This window comes from Ambystoma mexicanum, chromosome 9 (assembly GCF_040938575.1).
Source record: "Ambystoma mexicanum isolate Mex_15411 chromosome 9, UKY_AmexF1_1, whole genome shotgun sequence".
Classification (NCBI taxonomy): Eukaryota; Metazoa; Chordata; class Amphibia; order Caudata; family Ambystomatidae; genus Ambystoma; species Ambystoma mexicanum.
The window spans coordinates 837,433,585-837,448,993 of record NC_090931.1 but is presented as its reverse complement, the minus strand read 5'-3'; the positions used below and the strand labels follow the sequence as shown (position 1 = coordinate 837,448,993).

Here is a 15,409-nt window from a genome sequence, read left to right as displayed (position 1 = left end):
GGAGGTGAGGTTTGGTCAAAAGGAAGGTTGGTGTTAAGCAGTGCAAGTGCAAGGGCAGGAAAAGGAGGTAGTGATGGCTGATGGTAAGACACCTGTTGGTGCCAGAGTTGTGTGGGAAGAGGTGAGTCAAGTGTAAGTGGACAAGTCACGGGAAGGATCTGGAAAGTTCCTGTCAGATTTAAAGATGTTATTTGTGACTGAATGTCATTGTGTCATTCATTATAAGGGGGGGGGGGGGGTAATTTTGTGTTTTATACTTGGTCTTCTATACTTTGCTTATGTTCTAATATGTGTTCCAGAACCTTAGCAGGCTCTGGAACACAAGGTGGTTGGAGAAGGGCTAGGCTAGATCACATGCTCTGCAAAGATTAGCGAGCAGTATCTGGAGAAGGAGGTGGGAAGTGAGAAGGTATCGCGGCAAATAGATGTTTTAGAACCGCTTGTCCCACTTGTGAATCTGCTTTAGAGGGAGTGTCAATGCAATAATGCTGTGTGAAACCATGAATGGCGTCTAGAGGGATGTTTTGTAACGCTCACCTGGTTCCCACGGAGGCGCGGTGTCGAAGGCGCAGAACTCTGAAGATGGACAGGAAGGGCCCCTCTATTCTGGCTTCCCTGGCTCGTTGGATACCCTCCTGTGCGTGAAAAGGGAGTATTACCAACTGTGGAACAATGCTCAAGCCTCCCACTCCCTTCCAACCCTCCACGATACCTCCTCCACGATTCCCTGTGAAGCCTCACCTTAGGGTTTGGAAGGATGAGCTCTCCATCCTGCTTCTGGTGCAGGGGCGCGTTGAAACCCAGTTACTTCACTGGATTGAGGATTGATGGGAGTTCGGGTAAGCTTGACTGTTCAGGTAAGGCGCTGTAAAAGTTCTGTTCAAAAGTTCAAGCTTAATAATAATGTTCGTTGTCTAATTGCAGCAAGCGCTAATGCTTATGTCTTTTTCCCCTTAGGGGCCGGGGTTCGGAGTGCCGGAGATATGGCGCCGACCCGAAGTGAAACAGTTCTGGATGAGCGCTCAGGTAATGTCTTTGCATTCGCTCATTCAATGTCTTTGTCTTTTTTCCCCATAGGGGCCGGGGTCCAGAGATGCCAGGAAGCGGCAGGACCCGAAATGCAGTGGGAATAATCCAACAGGTAAGACTTAAAAGGAAACTGAGCTTTCCTTATTCCTTTTCTCCCTCTCACCTTTGTTCTTGTCTTTTTTCCTCTAGGCGCCGGGGCGTAGCTGAATCCGGAAGATCGGTGCTGAAGATGGAAGCGCCTTGCAAAGGTGAGTAAAATGCAGCGCTGCAGCGATCGAAACGAAATGCCTTTAAAATTATGTCTTCCTTTTCAGGGCCGTTGGGGAAATGACTCCGGGATGCAGATTTAGCAGGTAAGGGCTTTTCTTCTCCTATTCTCTTCCTTTCTCCCCTTGCAGGTGTTCCAGGGTGCTGGCAGGCGTGGCTGAAGTCAGGATGCAGGAGCTGACACGGTGAGCGTCCAGCTGCTAGGTGCAGAACAACGCGAAGCATGTGTGGCTGTTCGGGTGGGGTTTAAATAGCCTTGGAAGAAGTTCCTGGTATGTATCCTTCCACCAATCAGGTATGTATCCTTCCCCGACCACACCCGGGTGGTGAAGTAGTCCTACAGGTTAAGTAGTCCCATTCAGGCCTCAAGAGGGCCTGGATGAAGCAGCAAGGTCTGCATCAGGTAAGTGTGCACCCAAGCACTTAAACACATATCCTCTTCTATGAGCCTGGCGCCTAAGGCGCCAGGACTGGGGTCCGCTATGAGCCTGGCGCCTAAGGCGCCAGGACTGAGTCCAAAGGGCCCCGACTTGGGCCCGCTAAGACTTCCCTGGGGAAAATGATGTCTGCCTCTGGGGTTGCTGGGCCCGGCCTGGCTCCTTAGAGGTAGGCATCATGACATGTTTGCAATGAAGGCTAAGCTAGCTCTGGTACCTCTGGTAGAGTGAGCCCTGGAAGTGAAAGGTAAAGCTCTTTTGGATAGGGAATAGCAGAGCTGTATGCACTTGGCTATCAATTTGGAGATGGCGTTTGTTGATATGTGATCACCTTCCCTTCCAGGTGCTATGGAAACAAAGAGTTGGTCTGTTTTCCTTAGTTTTGTTCACATAGTACAAGACCGCCCACAGTACATCAAGCATAGGGAGGCTTCTTTCTGCTGAGTTAGATGGATTTTGAAAGAAGGTAGGAAGTTCTATGGATTGATTAACATGGAACTTTGAAATTAATTTAGGCGAGAACCTAGGATTAGTTCCGAGGATGACCTTTTCCTTGTATATTATGAAGGGTCTTGTAAGGACAAAGACTGTAGTTCACCGACTAGTCTTATAGGAGGTGATAGCTACTAGGAATACAGTTTTCTAAGTCAGATGTTTTAGGCTGGCCTTGTGCATAGGCTTAAAGGGTGGACCCATGAGCTTGGAGAGCACAACATTAAGATACCAACCCGGAGATGGGTTGGAAATTGGGGGGTATAGCCTCTTTATCCCTTCCATGAATGCTTTAATGACAGGAACTTTCCACCAGGACACCTTGTATTGTGAAGTGGTGTAAGCCGACAAAGCCGCCAGATGCACTTTGATGGAGTTGAATACTAGGCCAGAGTCTAGTAGGTAAAGCATGTAATGTAGAATGTTAGCTGGGGAACATTCTGTTGGGTTTAGTGTTTGTGACGTGCATCAGATCACAAATATCTTACACTTATTGAAATAGCAGTGTCTGGTGTTCGGTTTTTGTCCCTATATTAGGATAGCCATACACCTTTGTGCAAGATTCAAGTGGCCAAAATCTAGGACTTCAGGAGCCAGGCTGCCAAGTCCATAGATTGAGGGCGTGGGTGGTGGGATGTTCCCTTGTGTTGTGTTAGCATGTTGTACGGGCATGGGAGCTTGGTTGGGTCGCATATCGCCAGTTTGAGCAGATGTGGAAACCAGGGTTGTCTCGCCCACATACGAGCAACCAGGATTAGAGTTACTTGCTCCTGGTGCATCTTGTGCACTGTTTTGCTCAGGAGTGGCGTCAGGGGGGAAAGTGTAAGCAAATTTCCCTGACCAGTTCATCCACAGGGCGTTCCACTTACACCCTGTTTGGGGAAACCTGGACGTAAAGTCTGGACATTGTGCGTTTAGGCTTGTGGCAAACAAGTCTAATGGGGGTGACCCCATTGTGAGAATATTCTGTCTAGGATATCTCTGTTAAGTTGCCACTCGTGTTCTTCTGGTAGAGGGTATCTGCTTAGAGTGTCTGCCAGAGAATGGAGTTCCCCTGGAACATGTTGAGAGGATAGGAACCTGTTCCACTTGAGAGCCCACTTTCATATTTTTTGGGATAGCTTGGAACAGACTTTTAAAGTGTGTGCCTCCTTGATTGTTCAGGTAGAACATGGAGGTGTTGCTGTCTGTGAGGACCTGCACTGTTTGACCTGCAAGATGTTGCTGAAAGGCCTGCAGAGCCTTGAAGACTGCCAAGAGTTCTAGGAAGATGATATGTCTTTGTGCAGTAGCATGTGTCCCCTGGCCGTGGGCTATGTGGTGAAAGAGGTGAGCCCCCTATCCGGCGAGTGAGGCGTCTGTAGTCAGGACCGCCTGTGCTGGTGCAATGCAGAAGGGTTTTCCTCTTAGCAGGTTTTGCCTGGACCACCAGTGAAGAGCCTGTACCAGGGTTAGCGAAACAACCACTAGATCGTCCCACTGACCGCTTGCCTGAGACCATTGTTTTGCTAACCATTCCTGCATTGGGCGCAGTGCTCCAGATAAGATTTTTGAGATGGCAGTATTTTACTGCCTATTTTTAAACTTTGAGAGTAAATGTGGTTTTAAGAGAGTAAAAATGACTTTTCTCCTTTGCAAGAGATTAAAATGGATGCGACATCCAGCCGACGTGTGCAGAAACTGTATGGAAACCATTAGTATGCAGCAGCTTTCTGCATTGTGACAGAATACACCTTTCATTATTTCTCGAAGGTCTGGCCTTTTGATCCCGCCTGTATATATTTAAACGTTGAAACACAAAAAGCTTGCTAATTACATAGTAAAGCAAACATGAATTGTATTGTGTGTGTTTTGAGGTTCAATAGCAGAATTGTCTTTTGATGTTTAATAAAGTCCCCATTTCCTGGAGCTATTACTACCTAATGATATGCCAATGTTATGATACAACAGTGCAGGGAGGCAAGAACTTCATGCAAAATTCTATATCTAATCTCATGGCCAAATGGTTATTTATATAGCGCTTTTGGCAAAGCGCTGCACATAGAACATATTTATCACAATTATCACCAAATCGAAGTCAGTACTATTTTATTGACCTCGAAAGGTTGAGTTGGCCTTGCCAGGATTCGAACCTGCAACCTACAGATCACTCACAGATCGCAGCAAAGAGTGCTCAACTGGCTGAGCTATCTTATTGGCTAACATCCTTCAGGGTTTGGTTAACAGAGCATCAACTGAGGTATTGGAATCACAGTGCCTAGATGTTGGACGAACCATCTATGAAGCGCTATACAAAGTAAAATATCTATCTGGATTATCAAAGGAACAGGTTTTGCTGAGTTTCTATTTCAATTACAAATGTAACTTTCATTTGTTTGTTTTTGAACAGCGCTTGCGCTTCCTGAAGAGTCGGGTTTTGGATGTTTTCATTGTAGTCTTGAAGATTTGAGAGGCTAGAACACCTGTGATTGGTGTAATGACAATCACTCACCCTTGAGCAAAGACTCTGCTGTCACTGACCATATAGTAATGTGCCCCATTGACTGCAAGGTTGAATGGATGTAAACTAGACCGTGCATAGTCATTTTACACACTGTTTTGATAAATTAGAGTGAACATTAAATTAGAAGTGTAAAAATGATCTGCCTCTGCATGATTATGCACACAGCACAGACACTCTGAAAAATACAATTGTGAAATACTGGTTTGCTTATAATGAAAGAAAAGCATTATTTGTTAAAAAAGAATTCTCAATTGCAACTTAGTTTTCAATCTTATTAATTATAGAATCCTAAAATGCTGGGAAAATAAATATGCACAGTGCTTCTGTTTGCTCCGTCATGAGCATTAACACAGCAGAAGCTGAATGGAAATAAACCAGTCCTTTAATCACAGTGTGCAGTTTGTTTTTTTTGAAAGGCTTCGGAGAAATGCATTCTGTTTCAGAGGCTTTTATCCATGGCTTGCAATTGCATCCATGTAGATGCAAATAGAAGCGTTCTGGTTTGTGTGAAGTAACCTGCCCTCTGCTCTAAACTTGTGTGTAAATGTACACAGGAAAATAATAAAGCTGTCGTATTTACAAGATTTTCATGCGTAAAAAGGCCTAGTACGCACCATATCTGGAGGCCTGATTGGGCGCATACGCAGGCACACTTGTCGAACCAAGTGAATGCATGAGGCCATCAACCCGAGCAAGCGCATTGCTTTGCTTACAGTTATCTGGCGACCGACCTTGTAGTGAGGTACTTGCAACACCATATTTTGTACACTCTCTTTTGAGGGGAAAGCCAGCTCGTCCTCTGTTTTTAGAATAGCCCCGAGGAATTGTTTTAATTGGCTGGGGGCAAGGTTGATTTCTTTTCGTCGATGGAGAAGCCCATATTGAAAAGGTCTATTGTTTCTGGAGTATTTAGTTTGCAAATTTAATTTTATATCTGTGATAAGGCGCCAAAATAACTGGTTCTCAACACATAACAAAATCCAGCTAAAAACTGCATCCCTTACACATAAAGCGCTGAATAATGCAGCCCCCAGTTATCTCACAGACAGATTCCAGAGGAGAACCTCTACCAGACCTATGAGACTAATCAATACCAACTGCCTTACCATCCCCAGATTTAAGCTCTCAAAGGTTGGTGGATGCAGCTTCCCCGTCAAAGCGGCCCAACTCTGGAACTCCCTACCACTTCCTGTCAGAGAAGAGCAACCTTATTTGAATTTTAGACTTAACTACATCAATTGGCTCAAGTCTACCGATATCTAGGTCCATTCAGATGCAATTCTCACTGTTACACTATATGTTGTACATATACTCGCTTCCTTGTATCATAGCAGTTCTCTCTCCTCTATGTACTTATTGACTGTATCACAATCTGTATCATGTCTCTGTAACCTGTTAACTTAAGCCTTGCATTTTCTGTAAACTGCTGCGCCCTGATACCCCCGGGTCTGGTGCGCAATATAAATGAATAAAAAAAAACAAACAAGGAGATTCCCTTGTAATTAGCCTGTCATCCATAAGAGGGTATAGTGGGATGGACTTTCTGCACAGGTGTGCTTCCACTACTGCAGGTACCTTTGTGAATACTCTTGGTGCTGAGGCGATGCCGAAGGGGAGTACCTTGAACTGGTAGTAAACTCTTGCTATCTTGAAACACATTTTCTGTGCGGAGGGAGCACTGAAATATGAAAGTATGCATCTTTCATATCCAATGTTGCCATGTAGCCCTCCCCACCCCCCGTTTTAGGAGTGGGATTACTTCTTGAAGCGTGGTCATGCAAAACATTTGGGAGTTTGACGTATTTGTTTGCAGATCTAGTACTGGGCGCACAGAAAGGTCTTACTTTGGCACAAGGAAGTACATTGAATAAATACCCTTATTTACCTGATTTTCTGGGACGATCTGTATGGTGCCCTTTTTCAGCAGTGACTTTACTTCTTCTAACAATATGCGTTTTTCTTATGTTGACATTTTCCTCTGTCTTGGCGGCAGTTATGGTGTTTTTTGTAACAGCTTGATACAATACCCGCCTGCCACGGTGGACAAGACCCACTTGTCCGACGTTATCCCCTTGTCTCTGGAGGATAGCTCAGGGACAACGTGCTCACATTGGCTGCAAGATCACACGGAGCACCACAGGTTCGATCCAAGAGTCCACGCTTAGAAACCTCTGGGTATTAAGCACGTTATAAAATAACATATATCATATCATATCAGGCGTGGGTGAAGTGTGAAATTCTGCCTCCTACTGGAGTGGCATTCAAGGGGGCCTGTTGCGATGCGTCATTGTTGGGAGGGGTGGAGCCTCTCCCAGGTTAGGTTCTGCCTCTTCCTCTGGCCCTTTTATTTCCTCTTTGAAATCTGGAAGAGGAAGTTTGTCCTTGGGATGGGCCCCATGATGAGGATTGTCTGCCCAGAGTATAGCCCGAGGAATGTTGAGCACCCTGACCCCGAAACCTTCTAGAGTTTGAGTAGCCCCGTTGAACATAGGGCTTGTCTGTTAACTGGCCAAGGGATTTGAGAGTGCCCTATTTCTCCTTAGCACTCTTAAGGGAGTCTTCGGCAGCCTTCCCGCACAGTATACTCCACCGGCATGTTTAGGAGTGTGGTCTGAGTTTCTAACTTAAACCCAGATTGTCTGAGACATGCGAGGTGCTCGATGAGCGTGCCCTCTGCTATGATGCGTCCTGAATTATCTGCATCAAGGTTATTTTTCATGATGCAGTTTGATCTCTACTTGCCCTCTGCAGTAGTATTTAACAATTGAGACTTCAGGGGTTCCAGGGCAGCTTAGTGTTGTTGGCGATTCTGGTTTAGTATGCCGCTGAAGAGTGACTTTTCTCCCGAACGTATAGACGTTCTTGCTTTCTTTGTCTGGCGGGGCCTCGGCCGATGCCAGTGGAGGGCCTGCCCTCTTTCTGGTAGTGGTGACCACTAATAAATCAGGTTTAAGCTGACCCCTAATATACAGAGGGTGCCAGCCTGAATAGTTTTTCTTTTCTGGGGTTGACTGCCCTTGTGAGACGAGGCGCAAGTAGGTGGGGGGGGGGGCTGGATGCATCTTTGCACAGGGTGCAGGGGCGGAATAAACTGGGTGGCAGATCTTTTGTCTCAAAAAATGTCGTCGACCATGTCTTTGTTGACTTGTGCATCCTGAGTGTCAATGTTAAAGTGTTGTGCAGCCTTTAATAGCAGTTCATTGTATTGTAGTTGGTTATCAAGGTGGTGGTCTGGCGACTGGATTACATACATATCGTCGTCAAGTCATCATAGAATTGGTCCCGACTATATAGGTCACCTTGAGAACCCGGGTCTTGTGATCCTGAGGGATTGTCATAGTACATGTCCTGAGAGGGGTCTTGGTAGATCGAGGCCGTAGTGCCTAGAGCAGAGGTGCTAGGCTGTGGCTCAAGACAAGGCTTTTTGGCAGGGGGCTTGTGTGCGGAGGCCCCTGGCTTTGAGGCTTCTCTAAGGGACGATAGTTGATCTGGGTGTCTGTCCATAAAGTCCATAAAACTTACAGCTTCCTTAAAATGTTATGAAACTGTTCAGGAGTATAATCACTTGAAGGTGGGAAGCATGACACAATAGGGTTGGCCTGAAAGGGAGTTTGCTTGGGTGCAGGGGGTAGGAAATGTTTGCTTTTTTCAGTGACCTAGCATTAAGTAGGATAGCACCGACATGTTTTTTGATGAGCTCTTGCATCTTCAGTGTTTGCTTGGGGGACACCATTGCGCCTTTTGCCGCCTGTTCTTCGGCGCACGAAAGGAGGGCCTTTTTGTGTGCGGTGTCCGAACCAACCCTGGGGTCGGGTTTCGGAGGCCTGTCATGAGGCGAAAGCGTACGCAATGGCCCAGAGGACAAGAACGAAGCTGAGGCTTTCTCAGTGGACACCGCGTGGGCTTCAACACTCAACGACCGTGGGCTATGCGTTTAGTGTTCTTGGGCTTATGTGTGCTCTGGCCGCCGGGTGTCTTCTCCATCACAGAGCAGCCAGCCTGCTCACTGGATCCAGCACATGGGGTCCGACAAACCCTGCTCGCCTTCGGCATCCCTAAGGACCCCTATACTGCCCTCGCTGGAGTCTTCCATCACGCCGATGGAAGCCTCGGCCTGCATTGCATGAGCGGCCCAGCGTTTGGTGCACCGATCCTTTAGAGTTTTCGATCGAAAAAGTTTGCAAGATTTGCAACCTTTTTCTGGGTGATCCCTCGGGCGACAGTAATTGCACACCCGGTGCGTGTCCTTCCACAGGAATTTTCAGTGGCAGGTAGGGCAAAATTTAAAGGGAGTTTTGGCCATTATTTAGAAGGGCAGATTGTCTAGAAAAAGGGAAAGGGGATAGCAGAATATGCATTCTCTAAGGAGGTCGGTTGAAGAACCCTCCCCCCTCTCACCCTACTGTAAGGGCTGAAGCTCGAAGAGGCCTGTGTAGGCCGCGTCTGGTCATCGATCAGTCAAGTAGTAGACAATGAGGTTGTCCGTCAAAAGCCGTCGAGCAGTCTATAAAAGCAAATAAGGAAAGGAAGAAGAGTCTACTAATAAACTCTCAACTAACTAAAGGCATCAGCCTAGAAGAGAACTCTGCATTTACAACATACTTCAATGTTGGGGAAAAACATTCTGAGGGACCTCTACGCGTGAAGGACCATGGGTACAGTACACGTCACACTAGAGATAGCATTACTAACACGCCCTGCCGAAATCCGTTTGAGTTTTGAAAACATATCTTTTAATACTTCACGACTACCACTAGATGTCGGACTATGCAGAGCATGTGATCTAAGCAGATCCACAAGCTCCAGAAATATATATATAATTTGTAATGTCATCAGTGTGCTTAGGGGCAACATACTTAAGGTGGCATAGCTTCCAGCACCTGACGAATTTCAGAGGGTTTGTGGCATTAAATCGGCAACTTAACGTCACTTAACTACAGTTTTTACACTGAATTTAAAGGGTTTTGTTATTCTATACCTCCCACCATCTGTAATGCTCTGTTTTTTTCTGATAACATACCTGATGTCATATCGTTTGAATTTGTTCTAGAGCTACCCCAATATTGGGTTTATCAAGTAGGTATTCTTTTTTTGTGTCCACTAGACACTCCATAGTGTCTAGAAACTAGACTTGCTCAGAGAAAGCCAGCGCAAATCACAAGGTAAAAAGCAAGAACGGACAACCAGGGGAGTGGAGCAGCGTTGATGGGAGGTGCTGCAGACCAGGACACATGCGACAGGCACTCAGTGTCAGAAGAAGAAAGAGAGACTTACTTGAGGGTTGGAGAACCAGATGTCTGGTTCCAGAGGAGCTGGGTATTGAGCTGTTTGCCGGAGACCCGATGTACAGGGAGAGACCAACTTGGCAAAGCCGGCACAGCACGAGAACCGACCGTGAGAGACAGAGGGAAGCCGAGGCGAACCAGAGATGCCAGAGGTGACAGGAAACTCTACAGACCAAGTAACAAATTACGCACAGGGTTCCTGAGAAGGCGCTGGGGAAGCCCGAGGGCTATGGTCAACCGAGGGAGGAAGAGTGGAGCGATCATCTTCATCCCAGTGGGACAAACCAACTCCTGAAGAACTAATTACACTTGGTGAGAGGTCATCCCAGTGAAAAGCTGCCGAGAAACCAACCATACTTGGCAGTGGAGTAAACTAAGTTGGTGGAACCTGGAGAAGGAGAAATACTCCAAGATCGTGAGGAGAAAAGGGAAGGCAGAAGGAAGTAAACATTCCCTTAGGTTATGCGAACTGTGTCATATGAGGGAGGCCCTCATAATTTGATGAGAAACATTAATTCAGGGCTAACCATACTTGACAGGCGAGTAAACCAAGTTGGTAACGTTTGGGGAGAAGGAAAATACCCCAAGGCCCGGAAAGATGGGAAAGCCCAGAGGGAGAGAGAGATACCCTCTGGTCCTGTCAGTTGTAATAAGAAGCCTGAGAAAAGCTTGGGCAGACATTGCCTCGAAGTTTGTGAACTGTTACAAGAAACCTGAAAAGGGCCAGGTGTATGAAGGTATTCCCCCAGCTGTTGTGAATCATATAGAAAGGCCAGGGGAACTCAGACATTCCCCCTGGTGTGGTGAACTGTGAGAGTAAAATCCCAGAGAGGGTGATAATAACCCCAAGGAAGACCAATGGGAAGGGAGTCACTTCCCTGGTCCTGTGAAAATGTGAGGCCAAGCAAAAAGAGTCCAGGGGAAGGGAGTCATTCACCTGTCAGTGTGAAAGTACGGAGATCAAGATACCTGGAGAAGGGAGGCATTCGCCAGGAACCCAATTGTGAAGAGTTTTGATGGGCAACAAGGAATAGTGTTTGAGTTGGAGCTAGAACTTTATCCTTTTGAGTTGAACTGAGAGCTTTGCTACTTATTGACCTTTCAACCTGGAACTTTGCTTTGTACCTTGGGTAGGGATTGAACCCTGGGGGGAAAAAAAGCTAATCCCTTAGGCCAAGGTTCTGTCCACAAGTGGAACTGTCATCTATTACCAGAAGAAGGGAGTCATTCTTCTGGACCAAGACGATCCTCTACTTCTTTAGTTTAGTTACACGTGTAAGGGACAGAAGCAGGGTTTTGACACAAAACGGTGAACGTTTGAGTTACACAGACATCCTTACTGAACCCTTAGTATTAGGTTGAGGCAGGGAAACTCCTCTTCGAGTTAGGGCAAGATAGGTTTTCTTTTGATTTTGAAAACTATAAATGTTTATTCCATCAAACATGCTACCTGTGTCTACTCTGCACCCTTATACTTCCTAAAGGTAGGCTCATTTTCACCTCTCTTCATAAAACGAAACAAAGCCCAACCCTGACACAGTTGCTTAACGAGACCCAGTGATGAAGGATAATCCTGAATTGGTTGATCCAATAGGGAGCCCAGGCTTATTTTGATCAGTACTTGCATGACAGCAAAAACCAAGCCCAAGATTTCACACAGTTGCCTAGTACATCCTTCATTGCCCCTCTGCCACAGAGTACTGAATAAATCTGCACTTCTTGTCGTGATCTTTTCCCCCCCAAGACAAAAAAGTAACAAGGGGCCAGATTCTCAAAACATCTTTGCGCATCTCCTCATTTGAGCAAAAAAGGTAGGAGCCCAATTCACAAAAGGCATCAGAATGAGCACATATTAAATGTGCTCATTCAGAGGTCCTTTTTTGAACCTTTGTGCATTTGAGCAAAAAAGGGGCAGTTTCTGGGCATTTTAAAGCGCATCCCAAATTCACGAATGTGGTGTTCTATTTTGTGCAGCATAATCAATCTCCAATTATTTAACTCCATCTCCACCACTGTATTCGATGCACTGAAAGGAAAAGGCATTGGCATCTTAGAATTTGTGTTCATCAAGGATTAACTGGTCAATTCGGTTATCACCCCACTGCCCGCCGCAATATAAAACTGTGGATTGCGCGTTTGCGTTTTATAAACTTAAGTAGTGGGCTGCATAGGACATCCCCCTCGCCAAAACGTTTGAGAAAAGTTTAGGGTAACACCTGTGCGACTCTTTATTATTATATCAGGTTTTTGAAGTTGGGAGTGCCAATTCTCATTTCCTATTAAAACGGGTTCTCAAATAATCGATTTTGATGCCCTCCAACTCAAAAATAACAGTGGGTTTTTCCTGAGTCAGGTCATAATCTTAGCCTTCAATGCAATCTTTGTCTTTAAGCAAGTTGACAAATCCTTTAAGTTCTTTTTTAAGCCCAGCAGCAATAAACTACAGCATTGTTGACGAAAGATGCTCAATCTAGTCTTGTTCAATAACGGTGTATCTACAGGTAGTGACAACAGGGAGGTGGCAAGGGCCTTTATGAATAAGGAAAGCAAATAAGGTGCCATAACACATCCCTAGCATACACCCCTAATCACAGGGAATGGCTCAGTCTTTTCTCCAGACTGTCCCCATGTAACAAGTGCTGAATTGTTAGTTGGAGATTTCGTGTATTTTAATAGTTGCATTAGGAGTCCCTGTTTTAGCAGAGTATCTGTTAGGTAAGATTTTCATAGAAATGGTAAATCTTCATGACCTTGGTCAACCCCAGAATGTGTTGCTTTACTGGTTGATTATTTTTCCTTAATACCTCTGAGTGGGAACCTTGTTTCCAAGCCCACAGAATTGTTTACTCTTTTTATGGATGTCATTTCTTTTGACTCTCAAGTTATCCTCTTTAACAACTTTGTGGCAATAAGTGCCTGTTGTTGCTGGGTTGGCCTAGGAGCTACTACCCCTTTTAACTTTCTGTGGCTCACCTTGAAAGAACTACAGTTTCCAATGGTAGAAAGGATCTTTGGATCCCTTTTACATTTATTTGGTGAAACCAGCACACCCCACCTTATGTGGAGCGCAGGGGAGATACAATGGATCACCTTTTACTCTAAAACTAACAATTCTGTTACAGGGAGAAATCTCATTTATGGCTAATTTCCCTTACCTAGTGAGTCCCTCAGCAGCTTTGCTGGATTTCTGGGGTTTATTCTTTCCACCTGGTAAAGAGTGTGAACCTTTTTCCCACTCTTACATGTGTTTTGCCATATGTATTTCACAAGTTTGTGTGATCTTGGGCTCTGGAGCCACAACACTCCATGAGCCCCACTTTGTGTGTGTGTGTTACACAGCACCTTCAGTGCAGTGACACAGGGTTGTCTCTAAGAATTCCCCCTGACTCCATTTTTCTGGGGCTGTCTACTGTCCCCCAGAAACAGGTAAAGTTGCCATTTACTTTATGTAGTCATTTAAACTGCAGACCCAGTACACCCCATCTTACATGGAGTACTGGAAAGGGTTAATTCCTACTCCTTTCTGTCTGCACCTCTGGGAGGTTTGTTTCGCTCCCTTAACACTAAGACTTAGCTGGTGGCAGTGGTACCTACCCTATCTTTTCTACAGCGATTATATTATATAAACGTGGTAATGTTTTAGGCTATTGTATTAGTCTCTAACTTAAACCCGCTTGACCCAATATTTTTTAATTTGGCTCCGGTCGGGGTTGATCACCATTTCTTTTTGTTAAAATCCTTCTTAAGTTTTACTTTGCGTGGCAAAGCAGGTTTGCCTTCTTTGTTCGCCGACCTTTGGCGGGCTTCTGTCCAGAAGCCCTCCTTTGGCGTCTGGGTGTCTAGGTGGGCTGAATGTGAGGGAGGGGTGTAGTCACCCCCTGCACAGGGTCTCCTTGGAGACAAGTCGCACTGTCTTGATTGGCTGAGTTGGTTGTCCGGGCCGGACAACCCCCCTGCTGAGTGATTGACAGCCAGGCTGTGTGAATGGGGTATTTTGGCATAAAAGGCAGGACTCAGAGTCGCCACTGGAACTGCAAGGAACTGAAGAGAAGCAGAGAAGAAGACGGCTGCTGCAACTCCCGAGTCCCGGTGAAGCCCTGCTACAGTCCTGAGCTATCTCCCCTGTAAGGACAAGAGAAGATCCCGTACGGAGTCTTCTTCCCTTGAGCCTGGTGGAATCAACCAGTTCACCTTCTTCAGCCAGAGGATCCTCTTCTTGGTCGAAATCGCTGCACACAGCTGTAGGGGTCCAGATAGCCATCTGAAGAGCCTCTCCTGTTTTAAAGGAGCAGACCTTTTTTTCACCATTGCTTTGCTGCTGCTGGCCTCATCCCTGGGTAGTGCAGATCGCTCCAGACGTCGTCCTTCTTGTCCCCACGACTGAAGCTCCAGGAACCGTGAGTCTGCAGAAACTACCAGGAACAAATGCAGTGGCGCAAGCTTTTCTTCTAATGAATAAGATACTGTGTCCGACTTCCAAGGAAATAGGGTGAACCCTTTTCTCCTCACCAAAGGCTTGTCCTCATCTTCCTTCCCCTCTTATAACTTTTGCCTCCCTTTTGACAATGTCGAAGTACTCCTGGCAATCTCAAATCGTGAACTGTTCTAACCTTGTGATCCTCTGATTCTATCTGCCTTGACAAAAGTATTGCCTATGATTTTTATCCCCTACTTTCTTGTGTTAATTCATGTGCTAAGTGTGTTAGACTTCGGTAACATTCTTCTGGCGGGTACGCCTTTCTTTAGTAAGACCGAACTGTCATTACTGTCAAAAAGTGATCGCGTATTAACCCACGGTAACGTCTTTGTTTCACAACACCGGTCCGTCAAATCCAATGTACTTACCTTGAATTGAACTGCACAAGGGGAATTGGTTGTGTGTAGTATATTTGAAATGTGGTTTTAATTTAATAGAAGTGAAGTGATTTATGAAAAGATGGTTTCAAAATAAATGTACTTATATTTTTTTAACCAGAAACCTTGAGTCAGTGTTTGCTTGAGTCACAGTAATTGTAGTACTTTGTGTAATCTCAACTACTGCTCATTTGCTCGAGATAAGTCTGGCTGCTCCACTAGTGCTACCACTCTAACTGTGTAGTACAGGCTCTTACCAAAGGTGAAATAGTACTACCACCTGTAGTCTTACTCTTGTGTAGTGGTCCCCAATGGCACTGCCCAGGATTCTGCCTAACACAAGCTTACCTTCAATGGCTAGTGGCAGTGATACCTTGTATTAATTTGGTGCACCTTTACCGCGGGCTATGTTCACAGCTGCAGTAAAGGCACCTGAGGGTGCTCATTTTACCAAAATGGCCCCAGTCTTCTTATTTCGACATTTTAGTGTTTCTTGTCCTTTCTTGTTCCTTGCCCTGACATCCAGGACAGGAAATTCCTTT

General features: G+C 45.6%; 1 protein-coding gene across 1 annotated transcript in view; it reads right to left on the bottom strand.

Annotated features, from left to right (window-relative positions):
- RPE (ribulose-5-phosphate-3-epimerase) overlaps window positions 1–15,409 on the bottom strand; it is a 382,550-nt gene that overhangs the window by 122,670 nt on the left and 244,471 nt on the right. The gene's annotated exons all lie outside the window — the stretch shown is intronic.